Here is a 17724-nt window from a genome sequence, read left to right as displayed (position 1 = left end):
AGGGTTTGAGAATCGAAATGTCCGCCCGGTGGGACGACGGCCCACTGGTTTACCGACTGTTACGACACGAATGAAATACGACCCTCATCCAACACGTTTGAGAGTCGACTTAACCGCCTGTCAGCAAGAGGTCCGACGTATTTGCGACGATCAAACCTTAACTCGAGGCCCGACGGTTTTGCGACGATCAAGCCTTAACTCGAGGCTTCATTCGCTTATAGTAAAGGATACTGATACCAAGTATTGAAATTTCTTTAATACATTTTCAATGAAAATCACTTTAGAATTTGTACTTTGGTTATTTCAAGTAACATACAGGTTGAGCATCAATTATAACAATTTCAAATATTAAACAATGTATTCGATATTACACGACTAGTCGAATGGTTGCCTAGCTAATTGGTTTTAACCAAAAGTAAAATTTTTCAGGGCGAGTATAATATTTAAATCAGTTAAAGCATTAATATTCATTGTTAATATCTTCGATGTGGCCAGTTACTATCTCTTAAATTAAAAAAATTCTTAATGAAAAATATACAGGGTTGCTACGGAATTTTCAGAACAAAATTCCCGGACTTTTCAAGGTTTTCCCTGACCTTTTTCTCAGATTTTCCCTGACCTTTTTCTCAGATTTTCCCAGACCTTTTAGGGCGGTAGGGTAAATTTTTACAGCACGTTTTAAGTGCTTATAATTAAATAAACTCTCTACATTAAGTTTTCCAATGTATTTGTTGCACCAAAATGAATAAGAATCATTTTAACTATAAATAACAGTCTTAAGAGCTTTTTTGAAGGCATTTACTTTATAAAAACAAATCTAGACATTTTTAAGGATTGCTCATGGAGTTTTCTGTGTTAAGAGAGGATAAGGAGAAACTTTCATTACTCTTTCAATAAATACTTTTACCCACTAAAATCAAGTTCCCAGAATTTGCTAAAATTTTTAAAATTTCCCGACTTTTCCCTGACCTTTTGGCCCATTTTTAAATTCCCTGACTTTTCCAGGATATCCAGGTACTGTGGCAACCCTGATATACACTTACAGATTTTTTTAAGGAAAAAGAAAAACATACAATTCTAAAGGGTATTATTTCACACATTTTTCTCTTAAAATGTTTGAAACCGCAAAAACATTCTGTAACTAAAAAAAATTTGAGATCTATTTTGGAATTCAGTATTATTTTCACAACCAAAAATCTTTAATATATAAGGTTTTTATTTCCAAGCGCCCCAAAGCACTTGCTTCTTTTATATTCAAACAAATAAACTGAAGGTATACATAAACAAAGTTTTGGTTTCACTTTATAGGGGTGTGGTTCCCAGCAGATGAGAAGCTAGGTAAAGAAGCAAAGGCTTATGCATAAAACTGGCTCTAAAAGGTAGATAAATTGATAAATCAATAACAAAATTCAAACCTTACGTGACAAACGAAGACGTTTCTAGTTTATATAGTGTGACAAAGAACCTTAGCGATGAAATTAAAAGTTAGCAAGCCTAGAACTAATCATTTTCGACCACAAAAATCTCGTTTAAACATTCTGACGACCCAGCCGCGTCAGAGATACTGGAAAGGCTATCTTGCTTTCGCACTAGCAGCGCCCTCTTCGATGATGACGTGCATGGCGTTATCTTAGTTACGCCAATAGAACAGAGGCGTGTCACCTGACCCGAGAAATTACAGGAGGGAAAATTCAAACTAGAAAATCAGATGTGTTTTCTTGCTTTGTAGTTTTTTTGTAACGTTATGTTTCTAGTGTTGCCAAAAATATAGTATTATCAACTTCTGCTTGTGGGTCGAAATATAGTATAAGTTAAATATATAACAAAAAAAAATTTGGTGGCATATGCGGAATAGTAAAAGTCAAAAAAACCGTCCCACGGAAAAAGAAGGCCTATATTACAACTTCGTTTATCATTTTACTCTTTTAAAACGTGACCATACCGACTAGCGGGAAGGAGATGGTAATCAATTGGCAGAAATGGGTTACATGATTAGGACGGTAGGCAAGCCTACTTCAAACCACCACAGTTCCAACAGTCGGATAAATGTCGGTTACAAAACGGCCTAAGAATAACTTTGATTTTAATTTTACTCGTCTTAAACGTCATAATAACGACTAGCGCGAGAGAGTCGGTAATCAATTGGCAAAAAATATGTTGAAATTCTTTAGACTGTAGGCAAGCCTACTTTAAACCATCTCAGTTCCAACTGTCGGATAAATGTCGGTTACTAAACGGCCTAAGCATAACTTTGCTTTTAAATTTACTCTTCTTAAACGTCACAATACCGACTAGCGCGAGAGAGTCGGTAATCAATTGGCAAAAAATATGTTGAAATTTTCTAGACGGTAGGCAAGCCTACTTTAAACCATCTCTGTTCCAACTGTCAGATAGATGTCGGCATTGCCAACTAAAAGAAGTAGTCGGCTTCATGAGTCGGAAAAGTATCGCAATAAGCATGGTACAGCTGACTGGACCGTAAACCGACTATTCGACCTTTAACCGACTGTTATGCGGAAGGCTTGTGCTACTGGGGACCTGACGAGCATTTAAGTTTTGGGCTTCCGTGTCGCAATGGTTAGCGCGTTCGGCTGTTAACCAATAGGTTGGTGGTTCGAGCCCATCCGGGAGCGGTGTTGTGTGGTCTCAGATGTGACGTAAAAAGTCAAGGTTTTTACACAATACCTAACGAGCATTTAACTTTTGGGCTTCCGTGGCACAATGGTTAGCGCGTTCAGCTGTTAATCGAAAGGTTGGTGGTTCGAGCCCACCCGGGAGAGGTGTTGTTGGGTCTCAAATGTAACGTAGAAAGCCAAAGTTTTTCCACAATACCTGACAAAAATTTAATTTCTGAGCTTCCGTGGCTCAATGGTTAGCGCGTTCGGCTGTTAACCAATAGGTTGGTGGTTCGAGCCCACCCGGGAGCGGTGTTGTGGGATCTGAAATGTAACGTAGAAAGCCAAAGTTTTTGCACAATAAATGACGACCATTTAATTTTTGGGCTTCCGTGGCGCAATGGTTAGCGCGTTCGGCTGTTAAGTAATAGGTTGGTGGTTCGAGCCCATCCGGGAGCGGTGTTGTGAGGTCTCAGATGTGACGTAAAAAGTCAAGTTTTTTGCACAATACCTGACGAGCAGTTAGCTTTTGGGCTTCCGTGGCGCAATGGTTAGCGCGTTCGGCTGTTAAGTAATAGGTTGGTGGTTCGAGCCCATCCGGGAGCGGTGTTGTGAGGTCTCAGATGTGACGTAAAAAGTCAAGGTTTTTACACAATATCTGACGAGCATTTAAATTTTGGGCTTCCTTGTCGCAATGGTTAGCGCGTTCGGCTGTTAACCAATAGGTTGGTGGTTCGAGCCCACCCGGGAGCGGTGTTGTGTGATCTCAAATGTAACGTAGAAAGCCAAAGTTTTTCCACAATACCTGACGACCATTTAATTTTTGGGCTTCCGTGGCGCAATGGTTAGCACGTTCGGCTGTTAACCAATAGGTTGGTGGTTCGACCCCATCCGGGAGCGGTGTTGTGAGGTCTCAGATGTGACGTAAAAAGTCAAGGTTTTTACATAATACCTGACGAGCATTTAACTTTTGGGCTTCCGTGGCGCAATGGTTAGCGCGTTCGGCTGTTAACCAATAGGTTGGTGGTTCGAGCCCATCCGGGAGCGGTGTTGTGAGGTCTCAGATGTGACGTAAAAAGTCAAGTTTTTTGCACAATACCTGACGAGCAGTTAGCTTTTGGGCTTCCGTGGCGCAATGGTTAGCGCGTTCGGCTGTTAAGTAATAGGTTGGTGGTTCGAGCCCATCCGGGAGCGGTGTTGTGAGGTCTCAGATGTGACGTAAAAAGTCAAGGTTTTTACACAATATCTGACGAGCATTTAAATTTTGGGCTTCCTTGTCGCAATGGTTAGCGCGTTCGGCTGTTAACCAATAGGTTGGTGGTTCGAGCCCACCCGGGAGCGGTGTTGTGGGATCTGAAATGTAACGTAGAAAGCCAAAGTTTTTGCACAATAAATGACGACCATTTAATTTTTGGGCTTCCGTGGCGCAATGGTTAGCGCGTTCGGCTGTTAACCAATAGGTTGGTGGTTCGACCCCATCCGGGAGCGGTGTTGTGAGGTCTCAGATGTGACGTAAAAAGTCAAGGTTATAAAGATGAAGGTTAATTTGTCTCACTTAATTTAAATTCGAATTTTTAACTAGCACTCTCGGCAACGGCCATATCACGCTGAGAACACCGGTTCTCGTCCGATCGCCGACGTTAGCAGCGTCGAGCGCAGTCAGTACTTGGGAATACTGCGTGCCGTTGGTTTTTCACTTTTGTTTCCTCTATTAAATTCCACCCGATTTGAAAAAAGCACACATATCTTCTTTTTGTTATTGTTTTATAAAGATGAAAGTTAATTAAATTCAAATTATTAACTAGCACTCTCGGCAACGGCCATATCACGCTGAATACACCGGTGTTCGTCCGAAAACCGAAGTTAATCAGCGTCGAGCGTAGTCACTTCTTGGGAGGGAGACCACTTAGGTACACTGCGTGCCGTTGGCTTTTTCACTTTTTTTGCTCTTTTAAATTCCAATAGATTTGAAAAGAGCAAACTTATTTTCTTTTTGTTATTGTTTTAAAAAGATGATGGTTTGTTTGTCTCACTTAATTTAAATTCGAATTATTAACTAGCACTCTCGGCAACGACCATATCACGCTGAAAAAAGCGGTTCTCGTCCGATCACCGAAGTTAAGCAGCGTCGAGCGCAGTCAGTACTTGGGATGGAGACCACTTAGGAACACTGCGAGCCGTTGGCTTTTTCACTTTTTTTCCTCTTTTAAATTTTAATAGATATGAAAAAAGCAAACATATCTTCTTTTTTGTTATTGTTTTATAAAGATGAAAGTTAATTAAATTCAAATTATTAACTAGCACTCTCGGCAACGGCCATATCACGCTGAATACACCGGTTCTCGTCCGATTACCGAAGTTAAGCAGCGTCGAGCGCAGTCGTACTTGGGAGGGAGACCACTTAGGAACACTGCGTGCCGTTGGCTTTTTCACTTTTGTTTCCTCTTTTAAATTCCACCCGATATGAAAAAAGCAAACATATCTTCTTTTTGTTATTGTTTTATAAAGATGAAAGTTAATTAAATTAAAATTATTAACCAGCACTCTCGGCAACGGCCATATCACGCTGAATACACCGGTTCTCGTCCGATAACCGATGTTAAGCAGCGTCGAGCGCAGTCACTACTTGGGAGGGAGACCACTTAGGAACACTGCGTGCCGTTGGCTTTTTCACTTTTTTTTCCTCTTTTAAATTTTAATAGATATGAAAAAAGCAAACATGTTTTCATTTTGTTATTGTTTTAAAATGATGAAGGTTAATTTGTCTCACTTAATTTAAATTCGAATTATTAACTAGCACTCTCGGCAACGACCATATCACGCTGAATACAGCGGTTCTCGTCCGATCACCGAAGTTAAGCAGCGTCGAGCGCAGTCAGTACTTGGGAGGGAGACCACTTAGGAACACTGCGTGCCGTTGGCTTTTTCACTTTTTTTTCCTCTTTTAAATTTTAATAGATATGAAAAAAGCAAACATGTTTTTTTGTTATTGTTTTAAAAAGATGAAGGTTAATTTGTCTCACTTAATTTAAATTCGAATTATTATCTAGCACTCTCGGCAACGGCCATATCACGCTGAGAACAACGGTTCTCGTCCGATCGCCGACGTTAGCAGCGTCGAGCGCAGTCAGTACTTGGGAATACTGCGTGCCGTTGGCTTTTTCACTTTTGTTTCCTCTTTTAAATTCCACCCGATATGAAAAAAGCAAATATATCTTCTTTTTGTTATTGTTTTATAAAGATGAAAGTTAATTAAATTAAAATTATTAACCAGCACTCTCGGCAACGGCCATATCACGCTGAATACACCGGTTCTCGTCCGATAACCGATGTTAAGCAGCGTCGAGCGCAGTCACTACTTGGGAGGGAGACCACTTAGGAACACTGCGTGCCGTTGGCTTTTTCACTTTTTTTTCCTCTTTTAAATTTTAATAGATATGAAAAAAGCAAACATGTTTTCATTTTGTTATTGTTTTAAAATGATGAAGGTTAATTTGTCTCACTTAATTTAAATTCGAATTATTATCTAGCACTCTCGGCAACGGCCATATCACGCTGAGAACAACGGTTCTCGTCCGATCGCCGACGTTAGCAGCGTCGAGCGCAGTCAGTACTTGGGAATACTGCGTGCCGTTGGCTTTTTCACTTTTGTTTCCTCTTTTAAATTCCACCCGATATGAAAAAAGCAAACATATCTTCTTTTTGTTATTGTTTTATAAAGATGAAAGTTAATTAAATTAAAATTATTAACCAGCACTCTCGGCAACGGCCATATCACGCTGAATACACCGGTTCTCGTCCGATAACCGATGTTAAGCAGCGTCGAGCGCAGTCACTACTTGGGAGGGAGACCACTTAGGAACACTGCGTGCCGTTGGCTTTTTCACTTTTTTTCCTCTTTTAAATTTTAATAGATATGAAAAAAGCAAACATGTTTTCATTTTGTTATTGTTTTAAAATGATGAAGGTTAATTTGTCTCACTTAATTTAAATTCGAATTATTAACTAGCACTCTCGGCAACGACCATATCACGCTGAATACAGCGGTTCTCGTCCGATCACCGAAGTTAAGCAGCGTCGAGCGCAGTCAGTACTTGGGAGGGAGACCACTTAGGAACATTGCGTGCCGTTGGCTTTTTCACTTTTTTTTCCTCTTTTAAATTTTAATAGATATGAAAAAAGCAAACATGTTTTTTTGTCATTGTTTTAAAATGATGAAGGTTAATTTGTCTCACTTAATTTAAATTCGAATTATTAACTAGCACTCTCGGCAACGGCCATATCACGCTGAAAACACCGGTTCTCGTCCGATCACCGAAGTTAAGCAGCGTCGAGCGCATACAGTACTTGGGAATACAGCGTGTTGTTGGCTTTTTCACTTTTATTTCCTCTTTCAAATTCCACCAGATATGAAAAAAGCAAACATATCTTCTTTTTGTTATTGTTTTATAAAGATGAAAGTTAATTTAATTCAAATTATTAACTAGCACTCTCGGCAACGGCCATATCACGCTGAGAACACCGGTTCTCGTCCGATCGCCGACGTTAGCAGCGTCGAGCGCAGTCAGTACTTGGGAATACTGCGTGCCGTTGGCTTTTTCACTTTTGTTTCCTCTTTTAAATTCCACCCGTTATGAAAAAAGCAAACATATTTTCTTTTTGTTAATGTTTTATAAAGATGAAGGTTAATTTGTCTCACTTAATTTAAATTCGAATTTTTAACTAGCACTCTCGGCAACGGCCATATCACGTTGAGAACACCGGTTCTCGTCCGATCGCCCTGGTAGCAGCGTCGAGCGCAGTCAGTACTTGGGAATACTGCGTGCCGTTGGTTTTTTCACTTTTGTTTCCTCTTTTAAATTCCACCCGATATGAAAAAAGCAAACATATCTTCTTTTTGTTATTGTTTTATAAAGATGAAAGTTAATTAAATTAAAATTATTAACCAGCACTCTCGGCAACGGCCATATCACGCTGAATACACCGGTTCTCGTCCGATAACCGATGTTAAGCAGCGTCGAGCGCAGTCACTACTTGGGAGGGAGACCACTTAGGAACACTGCGTGCCGTTGGCTTTTTCACTTTTTTTTCCTCTTTTAAATTCCAATAGATATGAAAAAAGCAAACATATTTTCTTTTTGTTATTGTTTTAAAAAGATGAAGGTTAATTTGTCTCACTTAATTTAAATTCGAATTATTATCTAGCACTCTCGGCAACGGCCATATCACGCTGAGAACAACGGTTCTCGTCCGATCGCCGACGTTAGCAGCGTCGAGCGCAGTCAGTACTTGGGAATACTGCGTGCCGTTGGCTTTTTCACTTTTGTTTCCTCTTTTAAATTCCACCCGATATGAAAAAAGCAAACATATCTTCTTTTTGTTATTGTTTTATAAAGATGAAAGTTAATTAAATTAAAATTATTAACCAGCACTCTCGGCAACGGCCATATCACGCTGAATACACCGGTTCTCGTCCGATAACCGATGTTAAGCAGCGTCGAGCGCAGTCACTACTTGGGTGGGAGACCACTTAGGAACACTGCGTGCCGTTGGCTTTTTCACTTTTTTTTCCTCTTTTAAATTTTAATAGATATGAAAAAAGCAAACATGTTTTCATTTTGTTATTGTTTTAAAATGATGAAGGTTAATTTGTCTCACTTAATTTAAATTCGAATTATTAACTGGCACTCTCGGCAACGACCATATCACGCTGAATACAGCGGTTCTCGTCCGATCACCGAAGTTAAGCAGCGTCGAGCGCAGTCAGTACTTGGGAGGGAGACCACTTAGGAACACTGCGTGCCGTTGGCTTTTTCACTTTTTTTTCCTCTTTTAAATTTTAATAGATATGAAAAAAGCAAACATGTTTTTTTGTTATTGTTTTAAAATGATGAAGGTTAATTTGTCTCACTTAATTTAAATTCGAATTATTAACTAGCACTCTCGGCAACGGCCATATCACGCTGAAAACACCGGTTCTCGTCCGATCACCGAAGTTAAGCAGCGTCGAGCGCATACAGTACTTGGGAATACAGCGTGCCGTTGGCTTTTTCACTTTTATTTCCTCTTTCAAATTCCACCAGATATGAAAAAAGCAAACATATCTTCTTTTTGTTATTGTTTTATAAAGATGAAAGTTAATTTAATTCAAATTATTAACTAGCACTCTCGGCAACGGCCATATCACGCTGAGAACACCGGTTCTCGTTCGATCGCCGACGTTAGCAGCGTCGAGCGCAGTCAGTACTTGGGAATACTGCGTGCCGTTGGCTTTTTCACTTTTGTTTCCTCTTTTAAATTCCACCCGTTATGAAAAAAGCAAACATATTTTCTTTTTGTTAATGTTTTATAAAGATGAAGGTTAATTTGTCTCACTTAATTTAATTTCGAATTTTTAACTAGCACTCTCGGCAACGGCCATATCACGTTGAGAACACCGGTTCTCGTCCGATCGCCCTGGTAGCAGCGTCGAGCGCAGTCAGTACTTGGGAATACTGCGTGCCGTTGGTTTTTTCACTTTTGTTTCCTCTTTTAAATTCCACCCGATATGAAAAAAGCAAACATATCTTCTTTTTGTTATTGTTTTATAAAGATGAAAGTTAATTAAATTAAAATTATTAACCAGCACTCTCGGCAACGGCCATATCACGCTGAATACACCGGTTCTCGTCCGATAACCGATGTTAAGCAGCGTCGAGCGCAGTCACTACTTGGGAGGGAGACCACTTAGGAACACTGCGTGCCGTTGGCTTTTTCACTTTTTTTTCCTCTAATAAATTTTAATAGATATGAAAAAAGCAAACATGTTTTCATTTTGTTATTGTTTTAAAATGATGAAGGTTAATTTGTCTCACTTATTTTAAATTCGAATTATTAACTAGCACTCTCGGCAACGACCATATCACGCTGAATACAGCGGTTCTCGTCCGATCACCGAAGTTAAGCAGCGTCGAGCGCAGTCAGTACTTGGGAGGGAGACCACTTAGGAACACTGCGTGCCGTTGGCTTTTTCACTTTTTTTTCCTCTTTTAAATTTTAATAGATATGAAAAAAGCAAACATGTTTTTTTGTTATTGTTTTAAAATGATGAAGGTTAATTTGTCTCACTTAATTTAAATTCGAATTATTAACTAGCACTCACGGCAACGGCCATATCACGCTGAAAACACCGGTTTTCGTCCGATCACCGAAGTTAAGCAGCGTCGAGCGCATACAGTACTTGGGAATACAGCGTGCCGTTGGCTTTTTCACTTTTATTTCCTCTTTCAAATTCCACCAGATATGAAAAAAGCAAACATATCTTCTTTTTGTTATTGTTTTATAAAGATGAAAGTTAATTTAATTCAAATTATTAACTAGCACTCTCGGCAACGGCCATATCACGCTGAGAACACCGGTTCTCGTCCGATCGCCGACGTTAGCAGCGTCGAGCGCAGTCAGTACTTGGGAATACTGCGTGCCGTTGGCTTTTTCACTTTTGTTTCCTCTTTTAAATTCCACCCGTTATGAAAAAAGCAAACATATTTTCTTTTTGTTAATGTTTTATAAAGATGAAGGTTAATTTGTCTCACTTAATTTAAATTCGAATTTTTAACTAGCACTCTCGGCAACGGCCATATCACGTTGAGAACACCGGTTCTCGTCCGATCGCCCTGGTAGCAGCGTCGAGCGCAGTCAGTACTTGGGAATACTGCGTGCCGTTGGTTTTTCACTTTTGTTTCCTCTTTTAAATTCCACCCGAATTGAAAAAAGCACACATATCTTCTTTTTGTTATTGTTTTATAAAGATGAAAGTTAATTTAATTCAAATTATTAACTAGCACTATCGGCAACGGCCATAACACGCTGAATACACCGGTTCTCGTACGATAACCGAAGTTAAGCAGCGTCGAGCGCAGTCAGTATTTGGGGGGCGACCACTTAGGAACACTGCGTGCCGTTAGCTTTTTCACTTTTTTTTCCTCTTTTAAATTCCAATAGATATGAAAAAAGCAAACATATTTTCTTTTTGTTATTGTTTTAAAAAGATGAAGGTTAATTGGTCTCACTTAATTTAAATTCGAATTATTATCTAGCACTCTCGGCAACGGCCATATCACGCTGAGAACACCGGTTCTCGTCCGATCGCCGACGTTAGCAGCGTCGAGCGCAGTCAGTACTTGGGAATACTGCGAGCCGTTGGCTTTTTCACTTTTGTTTCCTCTTTTAAATTCCACCCGATATGAAAAAAGCAAACATATCTTCTTTTTGTTATTGTTTTAGAAAGATGAAGGTTAATTTGTCTCACTTAATTTAAATTCGAATTTTTACCTAGCACTCTTGGCAACGGCCATATCACGCTGAATTCACCGGTTCTCGTCCGATAACCGAAGTTAAGCAGCGTCGAGCGCATACAGTACTTGGGAATACTGCGTGCCGTTTGCTTTTTCACTTTTGTTTCCTCTTTCAAATTCCACCAAATATGAAAAAAGCAAACATATCTTCTTTTTGTTATTGTTTTATAAAGATGAAAGTTAATTAAATTAAGATTATTAACTAGCACTCTCGGCAACGGCCATATCACGCTGAATACACCGGTTCTCGTCCGATAACTGAAGTTAAGCAGCGTCGAGCGCAGTCACTACTTGGGAGGGAGACCACTTAGGAACACTGCGTGCCGTTGGCTTTTTCACTTTTTTTTCCTCTTTTAAATTTTAATAGATATGAAAAAAGCAAACATGTTTTCATTTTGTTATTGTTTTAAAATGATGAAGGTTAATTTGTCTCACTTAATTTAAATTCGAATTATTAACTAGCACTCTCGGCAACGACCATATCACGCTGAGAACACCGGTTCTCGTCCGATCGCCGACGTTAGCAGCGTCGAGCGCAGTCAGTACTTGGGAATACTGCGTGCCGTTGGCTTTTTCACTTTTGTTTCCTCTTTTAAATTCCACCCGATATGAAAAAAGCAAACATATCTTCTTTTTGTTATTGTTTTATAAAGATGAAGGTTAATTAAATTCAAATTATTAACTAGCACTCTCGGCAACGGCCATATCACGCTGAATACACCGGTTCTCGTCCGATCGCCGACGTTAGCAGCGTCGAGCGCAGTCAGTACTTGGGAATACTGCGTGCCGTTGGCTTTTTCACTTTTGTTTCCTCTTTTAAATTCCACCCGATATGAAAAAAGCAAACATATCTTCTTTTGGTTATTGTTTTATAAAGATGAAAGTTGATTTAGTTCAAATTATTAACTAGCACTCTCGGCAACGGCCATATCACGCTGAATACACCGGTTCTCGTCCGATAACTGAAGTTAAGCAGCGTCGAGCGCAGTCACTACTTGGGAGGGAGACCACTTAGGAACACTGCGTGCCGTTGGCTTTTTCACTTTTTTTTCCTCTTTTAAATTTTAATAGATATGAAAAAAGCAAACATGTTTTCATTTTGTTATTGTTTTAAAATGATGAAGGTTAATTTGTCTCACTTAATTTAAATTCGAATTATTAACTAGCACTCTCGGCAACGACCATATCACGCTGAATACAGCGGTTCTCGTCCGATCACCGAAGTTAAGCAGCGTCGAGCGCAGTCAGTACTTGGGATGAAGACCACTTAGGAACACTGCGTGCCGTTTTTTCACTTTTTTTCCCTCTTATAAATTTTAATAGATATGAAAAAGCAAACATATCTTCTTTTTTGTTATTGTTTTATAAAGATGAAAGTTAATTAAATTCAAATTATTAACTAGCACTCTCGGCAACGGCCATATCACGCTGAATACACCGGTTCTCGTCCGATAACCGAAGTTAAGCAGCGTCGAGCGCATACAGTACTTGGGAATACTGCGTTCCGTTGGTTTTTCACTTTTGTTTCCTCTTTTAAATTACACCCGATATGAAAGAAGCAAACATATCTTCTTTTTGTTATTGTTTTATAAAGATGAAAGTTAATTAAATTCAAATTATTAACTAGCACTCTCGGCAACGGCCATATCACGCTGAATACACCGGTTCTCGTCCGATCACCGAAGTTAAGAAGCGTCGAGCGCAGTCAGTACTTGGGAGGGCGACCACTTAGGAACACTGCGTGCCGTTAGCTTTTTCACTTTTTTTCCTCTTTTAAATTCCAATAGATATAAAAAAGCAAACATATTTTCTTTTTGTTATTGTTTTATAAAGATGAAAGTTAATTAAATTCAAATTATTAACTAGCACTCTCGCAAACGGCCATATCACGCTGAATACACCGGTTCTCGTCCGATCGCCGACGTTAGCAGCGTCGAGCGCAGTCAGTACTTGGGAATACTGCGTGCCGTTGGCTTTTTCACTTTTGTTTCCTCTTTTAAATTCCACCCGATATGAAAAAAGCAAACATATCTTCTTTTGGTTATTGTTTTATAAAGATGAAAGATGATTTAGTTCAAATTATTAACTAGCACTCTCGGCAACGGCCATAACACGCTGAATACACCGGTTCTCGTCCGATCACCGAAGTTAAGCAGCGTCGAGCGCAGTCAGTACTTGGGAGGGAGACCACTTAGGAACACTGCGTGCCGTTGGGTTTTTCACTTTTTTTCCTCTTTTAAATTTTAATAGATATGAAAAAAGCAAACATGTTTTTTTTTGTTATTGTTTTAAAATTATGAAGGTTAATTTGTCTCACTTAATTTAAATTCGAATGATTAACTAGCACTCTCGGCAACGGCCATATCACGCTGAAAACACCGGTTCTCGTCCGATCACCGAAGTTAAGCAGCGTCGAGCGCAGTCAGTACTTGGGATGGAGACCACTTAGGAACACTGCGTGCCGTTGGCTTTTTCACTTTTTTTTCCTCTTTTAAATTTTAATAGATATGAAAAAAGCAAACATATCTTCTTTTTTGTTATTGTTTTATAAAGATGAAAGTTAATTAAATTCAAATTATTAACTAGCACTCTCGGCAACGGCCATATCACGCTGAATACACCGGTTCTCGTCCGATCACCGAAGTTAAGCAGCGTCGAGCGCAGTCAGTACTTGGGAGGGAGACCACTTAGGAACACTGCGTGCCGTTGGGTTTTTCACTTTTTTCCTCTTTTAAATTTTAATAGATATGAAAAAAGCAAACATGTTTTTTTTTGTTATTGTTTTAAAATTATGAAGGTTAATTTGTCTCACTTAATTTAAATTCGAATTATTAACTAGCACTCTCGGCAACGGCCATATCACGCTGAAAACACCGGTTCTCGTCCGATCACCGAAGTTAAGCAGCGTCGAGCGCATACAGTACTTGGGAATACTGCGTGCCGTTGGCTTTTTCACTTTTGTTTCCTCTTTCAAATTCCACCAGATATGAAAAAAAGCAAACATATCTTCTTTCTGTTATTGTTTTATAAAGATGAAAGATAATTTAAATCAAATTATTAACTAGCACTATCGGCAACGGCCATAACACGCTGAATACACCGGTTCTCGTACGATAACCGAAGTTCAGCAGCGTCGTGCGCAGTCAGTATTTGGGAGGGCGACCACTTAGGAACACTGCGTGCCGTTAGCTTTTTCACTTTTTTTTTCCTCTTTTAAATTCCAATAGATATGAAACAAGCAAACATATTTTCTTTTTGTTATTGTTTTAAAAAGATGAAGGTTAATTTGTCTCACTTAATTTAAATTCGAATTATTATCTAGCACTCTCGGCAACGGCCATATCACGCTGAGAACAACGGTTCTCGTCCGATCGCCGACGTTAGCAGCGTCGAGCGCAGTCAGTACTTGGGAATAATGCGTGCCGTTGGCTTTTTCACTTTTGTTTCCTCTTTTAAATTCCACCCGATATGAAAAAAGCAAACATATCTTCTTTTTGTTATTGTTTTATAAAGATGAAAGTTAATTAAATTAAAATTATTAACCAGCACTCTCGGCAACGGCCATATCACGCTGAATACACCGGTTCTCGTCCGATAACCGATGTTAAGCAGCGTCGAGCGCAGTCACTACTTGGGAGGGAGACCACTTAGGAACACTGCGTGCCGTTGGCTTTTTCACTTTTTTTTCCTCTTTTAAATTTTAATAGATATGAAAAAAGCAAACATGTTTTCATTTTGTTATTGTTTTAAAATGATGAAGGTTAATTTGTCTCACTTAATTTAAATTCGAATTATTAACTAGCACTCTCGGCAACGACCATATCACGCTGAATACAGCGGTTCTCGTCCGATCACCGAAGTTAAGCAGCGTCGAGCGCAGTCAGTACTTGGGAGGGAGACCACTTAGGAACACTGCGTGCCGTTGGCTTTTTCACTTTTTTTTCCTCTTTTAAATTTTAATAGATATGAAAAAAGCAAACATGTTTTTTTGTTATTGTTTTAAAAAGATGAAGGTTAATTTGTCTCACTTAATTTAAATTCGAATTATTATCTAGCACTCTCGGCAACGGCCATATCACGCTGAGAACAACGGTTCTCGTCCGATCGCCGACGTTAGCAGCGTCGAGCGCAGTCAGTACTTGGGAATACTGCGTGCCGTTGGCTTTTTCACTTTTGTTTCCTCTTTTAAATCCCACCCGATATGAAAAAAGCAAATATATCTTCTTTTTGTTATTGTTTTATAAAGATGAAAGTTAATTAAATTAAAATTATTAACCAGCACTCTCGGCAACGGCCATATCACGCTGAATACACCGGTTCTCGTCCGATAACCGATGTTAAGCAGCGTCGAGCGCAGTCACTACTTGGGAGGGAGACCACTTAGGAACACTGCGTGCCGTTGGCTTTTTCACTTTTTTTTCCTCTTTTAAATTTTAATAGATATGAAAAAAGCAAACATGTTTTCATTTTGTTATTGTTTTAAAATGATGAAGGTTAATTTGTCTCACTTAATTTAAATTCGAATTATTAACTAGCACTCTCGGCAACGACCATATCACGCTGAGAACACCGGTTCTCGTCCGATCGCCGACGTTAGCAGCGTCGAGCGCAGTCAGTACTTGGGAATACTGCGTGCCGTTGGCTTTTTCACTTTTGTTTCCTCTTTTAAATTCCACCCGATATGAAAAAAGCAAACATATCTTCTTTTTGTTATTGTTTTATAAAGATGAAGGTTAATTTTTCTCACTTAATTTAAATTCGAATTTTTAACTAGCACTCTCGGCAACGGCCAAATCACGCTGAGAACACCGGTTCTCGTCCGATCGCCGACGTTAGCAGCGTCGAGCGCAGTCAGTACTTGGGAATACTGCGTGCCGTTGGTTTTTCACTTTTGTTTCCTCTTTTAAATTCCACCCGATTTGAAAAAAGCACACATATCTTCTTTTTGTTATGGTTTTATAAAGATGAAAGTTAATTAAATTCAAATTAAGTTTCCAAAGTTTCCAAAGTTTATTTCCAATTCACGTTTACATTAGATTCGTTTTATAAGGGCCTAAGTCAACTAGCGACTTTTTAGCCCTGCTTCGCATAGATTTTTATAACAATACAAATAATAAAATTCTAGTATTTAAAACTGGTAATAAATTAATAAATAAATTAATTTAAAAACAAAGTTAATAATAAAAACAAAGTTTAAATCAAAAAATCAAGAAAAGTTGAGCCTATTATATTATTTCGATTAATTGAATCTACAACAGCTAATCCAAATTGAAAAGGGTTATTATCATGAAGGGTTTATTATCTAGGAGGTCCCAATTTAAATTCTTATCAGTTTTAATAATATAAGTTCTTTTAGTTTGAATTTGAATAGTTTAATATTATCCAAATCTCGTATTTCTTGGGGAAGGGTGTTAAATAACATCGGACCCATGTAAAATACGGAATTTAATTTTTTCGAGGTGTTACACTTGCTTACACTAAGTGTATCTTTAGACCTAGTATAAACGATTTTGTTAGCTCTGATCGTAAAGAAGGAATTCGTTAATAAATCTCTATATAATATTGTTAATGTTACAAAGTTTACTACTTCGCTTATTTTTAGCAGACGAGACTTTTCGAAGAGAGGTTCCGTATGAGCAAGGAAAGGAACATTATAAATATTTCTTATGGTGCGTTTTTGGATAATTTGTATTCTCTTAATGTTATGATTAGTAGTCCAACCCCAGATGGATATCCCGTATGTAAGGGTTGAGTAGAATAAGGAGTAGTAAATTTCAAATTATTAACTAGCACTCTCGGCAACGGCCATATCACGCTGAATACACCGGTTTTCGTCCGAAAACCGAAGTTTAGCAGCGTCGAGCGCAGTCAATACTTGGGAGGGAGACCACTTAGGTACACTGCGTGCCGTTGGCTTTTTCACTTTTTTTCCTCTTTTAAATTAAAATAGATTTGAAAAAAGCAAACTTATTTTCTTTTTGTTTTTGTTTTAAAAAGATGATGGTTAATTTGTCTCACTTAATTTAAATTCGAATTATTACCTAGCACTCTTGGCAACGGCCATATCACGCTGAATTCACCGGTTATCGTCCGATAACCGAAGTTAAGCAGCGTCGAGCGCATACAGTACTTGGGAATACTGCGTGCCGTTTGCTTTTTCACTTTTGTTTCCTCTTTCAAATTCCACCAAATATGAAAAAAGCAAACATATCTTCTTTTTGTTATTGTTTTATAAAGATGAAAGTTAATTAAATTAAGATTATTAACTAGCACTCTCGGCAACGGCCATATCACGCTGAATACACCGGTTCTAGTCCGATAACTGAAGTTAAGCAGCGTCGAGCGCAGTCACTACTTGGGAGGGAGACCACTTAGGAACACTGCGTGCCGTTGGCTTTTTCACTTTTTTTTCCTCTTTTAAATTTTAATAGATATGAAAAAAGCAAACATATCTTCTTTTTTGTTATTGTTTTATAAAGATGAAAGTTAATTAAATTCAAATTATTAACTAGCACTCTCGGCAACGGCCATATCACGCTGAATACACCCGTTCTCGTCCGATCAACGAAGTTAAGCAGCGTCGAGCGCAGTCAGTACTTGGGAGGGCGACCACTTAGGAACACTGCGTGCCGTTAGGTTTTTCACTTTTGTTTCCTCTTTTAAATTCCACCCGATATGAAAAAAGCAAACATATCTTCTTTTTGTTATTGTTTTATAAAGATGAAGGTTAATTTGTCTAACTTAATTTAAATTCGAATTTTTAACTAGCACTCTCG

General features: G+C 38.7%; 1 long non-coding RNA gene, 1 other non-coding gene and 29 pseudogenes across 2 annotated transcripts; 30 read left to right on the top strand and 1 right to left on the bottom strand.

Moving 5' to 3' along the window:
* Positions 1 to 243: 243 nt before the first annotated feature.
* On the bottom strand, positions 244 to 1582 carry LOC149652326 (uncharacterized). Its single transcript, XR_016370897.1, has 2 exons — positions 1421 to 1582; positions 244 to 1334 (listed from the first exon to the last, which is right to left on the bottom strand). It is a non-coding gene; the product is annotated as an uncharacterized LOC149652326 (long non-coding RNA).
* A 2845-nt stretch (positions 1583 to 4427) lies between these two features.
* On the top strand, positions 4428 to 4546 carry LOC149652325 (5S ribosomal RNA; annotated as a pseudogene).
* A 136-nt stretch (positions 4547 to 4682) lies between these two features.
* Positions 4683 to 4801, top strand: LOC149652324 (5S ribosomal RNA; annotated as a pseudogene).
* Positions 4802 to 4923: 122 nt separating this feature from the next.
* Positions 4924 to 5041, top strand: LOC149652323 (5S ribosomal RNA; annotated as a pseudogene).
* A 122-nt stretch (positions 5042 to 5163) lies between these two features.
* On the top strand, positions 5164 to 5282 carry LOC149652322 (5S ribosomal RNA; annotated as a pseudogene).
* A 137-nt stretch (positions 5283 to 5419) lies between these two features.
* On the top strand, positions 5420 to 5538 carry LOC149652321 (5S ribosomal RNA; annotated as a pseudogene).
* A 358-nt stretch (positions 5539 to 5896) lies between these two features.
* LOC149652320 (5S ribosomal RNA) lies at positions 5897 to 6015 on the top strand (annotated as a pseudogene).
* A 361-nt stretch (positions 6016 to 6376) lies between these two features.
* Positions 6377 to 6495, top strand: LOC149652319 (5S ribosomal RNA; annotated as a pseudogene).
* A 136-nt stretch (positions 6496 to 6631) lies between these two features.
* LOC149652318 (5S ribosomal RNA) lies at positions 6632 to 6750 on the top strand (annotated as a pseudogene).
* An 821-nt stretch (positions 6751 to 7571) lies between these two features.
* Positions 7572 to 7690, top strand: LOC149652317 (5S ribosomal RNA; annotated as a pseudogene).
* Positions 7691 to 8051: 361 nt separating this feature from the next.
* LOC149652316 (5S ribosomal RNA) lies at positions 8052 to 8170 on the top strand (annotated as a pseudogene).
* A 137-nt stretch (positions 8171 to 8307) lies between these two features.
* LOC149652315 (5S ribosomal RNA) lies at positions 8308 to 8426 on the top strand (annotated as a pseudogene).
* Positions 8427 to 8560: 134 nt separating this feature from the next.
* On the top strand, positions 8561 to 8663 carry LOC149652314 (5S ribosomal RNA; annotated as a pseudogene).
* A 584-nt stretch (positions 8664 to 9247) lies between these two features.
* On the top strand, positions 9248 to 9366 carry LOC149652313 (5S ribosomal RNA; annotated as a pseudogene).
* A 137-nt stretch (positions 9367 to 9503) lies between these two features.
* LOC149652312 (5S ribosomal RNA) lies at positions 9504 to 9622 on the top strand (annotated as a pseudogene).
* Positions 9623 to 10442: 820 nt separating this feature from the next.
* On the top strand, positions 10443 to 10560 carry LOC149652311 (5S ribosomal RNA; annotated as a pseudogene).
* A 601-nt stretch (positions 10561 to 11161) lies between these two features.
* LOC149652310 (5S ribosomal RNA) lies at positions 11162 to 11280 on the top strand (annotated as a pseudogene).
* Positions 11281 to 11865: 585 nt separating this feature from the next.
* On the top strand, positions 11866 to 11984 carry LOC149652309 (5S ribosomal RNA; annotated as a pseudogene).
* Positions 11985 to 12121: 137 nt separating this feature from the next.
* On the top strand, positions 12122 to 12240 carry LOC149652308 (5S ribosomal RNA; annotated as a pseudogene).
* A 342-nt stretch (positions 12241 to 12582) lies between these two features.
* LOC149652307 (5S ribosomal RNA) lies at positions 12583 to 12701 on the top strand (annotated as a pseudogene).
* Positions 12702 to 13045: 344 nt separating this feature from the next.
* On the top strand, positions 13046 to 13164 carry LOC149652306 (5S ribosomal RNA; annotated as a pseudogene).
* A 135-nt stretch (positions 13165 to 13299) lies between these two features.
* Positions 13300 to 13418, top strand: LOC149652305 (5S ribosomal RNA; annotated as a pseudogene).
* Positions 13419 to 13541: 123 nt separating this feature from the next.
* Positions 13542 to 13660, top strand: LOC149652304 (5S ribosomal RNA). Its single transcript, XR_016371441.1, has one exon. It is a non-coding gene; the product is annotated as a 5S ribosomal RNA (ribosomal RNA).
* A 134-nt stretch (positions 13661 to 13794) lies between these two features.
* On the top strand, positions 13795 to 13897 carry LOC149652303 (5S ribosomal RNA; annotated as a pseudogene).
* Positions 13898 to 14020: 123 nt separating this feature from the next.
* On the top strand, positions 14021 to 14139 carry LOC149652302 (5S ribosomal RNA; annotated as a pseudogene).
* Positions 14140 to 14501: 362 nt separating this feature from the next.
* LOC149652301 (5S ribosomal RNA) lies at positions 14502 to 14620 on the top strand (annotated as a pseudogene).
* Positions 14621 to 14757: 137 nt separating this feature from the next.
* Positions 14758 to 14876, top strand: LOC149652300 (5S ribosomal RNA; annotated as a pseudogene).
* A 358-nt stretch (positions 14877 to 15234) lies between these two features.
* LOC149652299 (5S ribosomal RNA) lies at positions 15235 to 15353 on the top strand (annotated as a pseudogene).
* Positions 15354 to 16745: 1392 nt separating this feature from the next.
* LOC149652298 (5S ribosomal RNA) lies at positions 16746 to 16864 on the top strand (annotated as a pseudogene).
* A 361-nt stretch (positions 16865 to 17225) lies between these two features.
* Positions 17226 to 17344, top strand: LOC149652297 (5S ribosomal RNA; annotated as a pseudogene).
* Positions 17345 to 17467: 123 nt separating this feature from the next.
* Positions 17468 to 17586, top strand: LOC149652296 (5S ribosomal RNA; annotated as a pseudogene).
* Positions 17587 to 17724: the final 138 nt, after the last annotated feature.

This window comes from Phalangium opilio, unplaced genomic scaffold, assembly GCF_054372755.1.
Source record: "Phalangium opilio isolate 3A_F unplaced genomic scaffold, DU_Popi_V2 ptg000082l_1, whole genome shotgun sequence".
In the NCBI taxonomy this organism is placed as follows: domain Eukaryota; kingdom Metazoa; phylum Arthropoda; class Arachnida; order Opiliones; family Phalangiidae; genus Phalangium; species Phalangium opilio.
The sequence above is the reverse complement of the archived record's forward strand: the minus strand, read 5'-3'. Positions and strand labels throughout refer to the sequence as shown.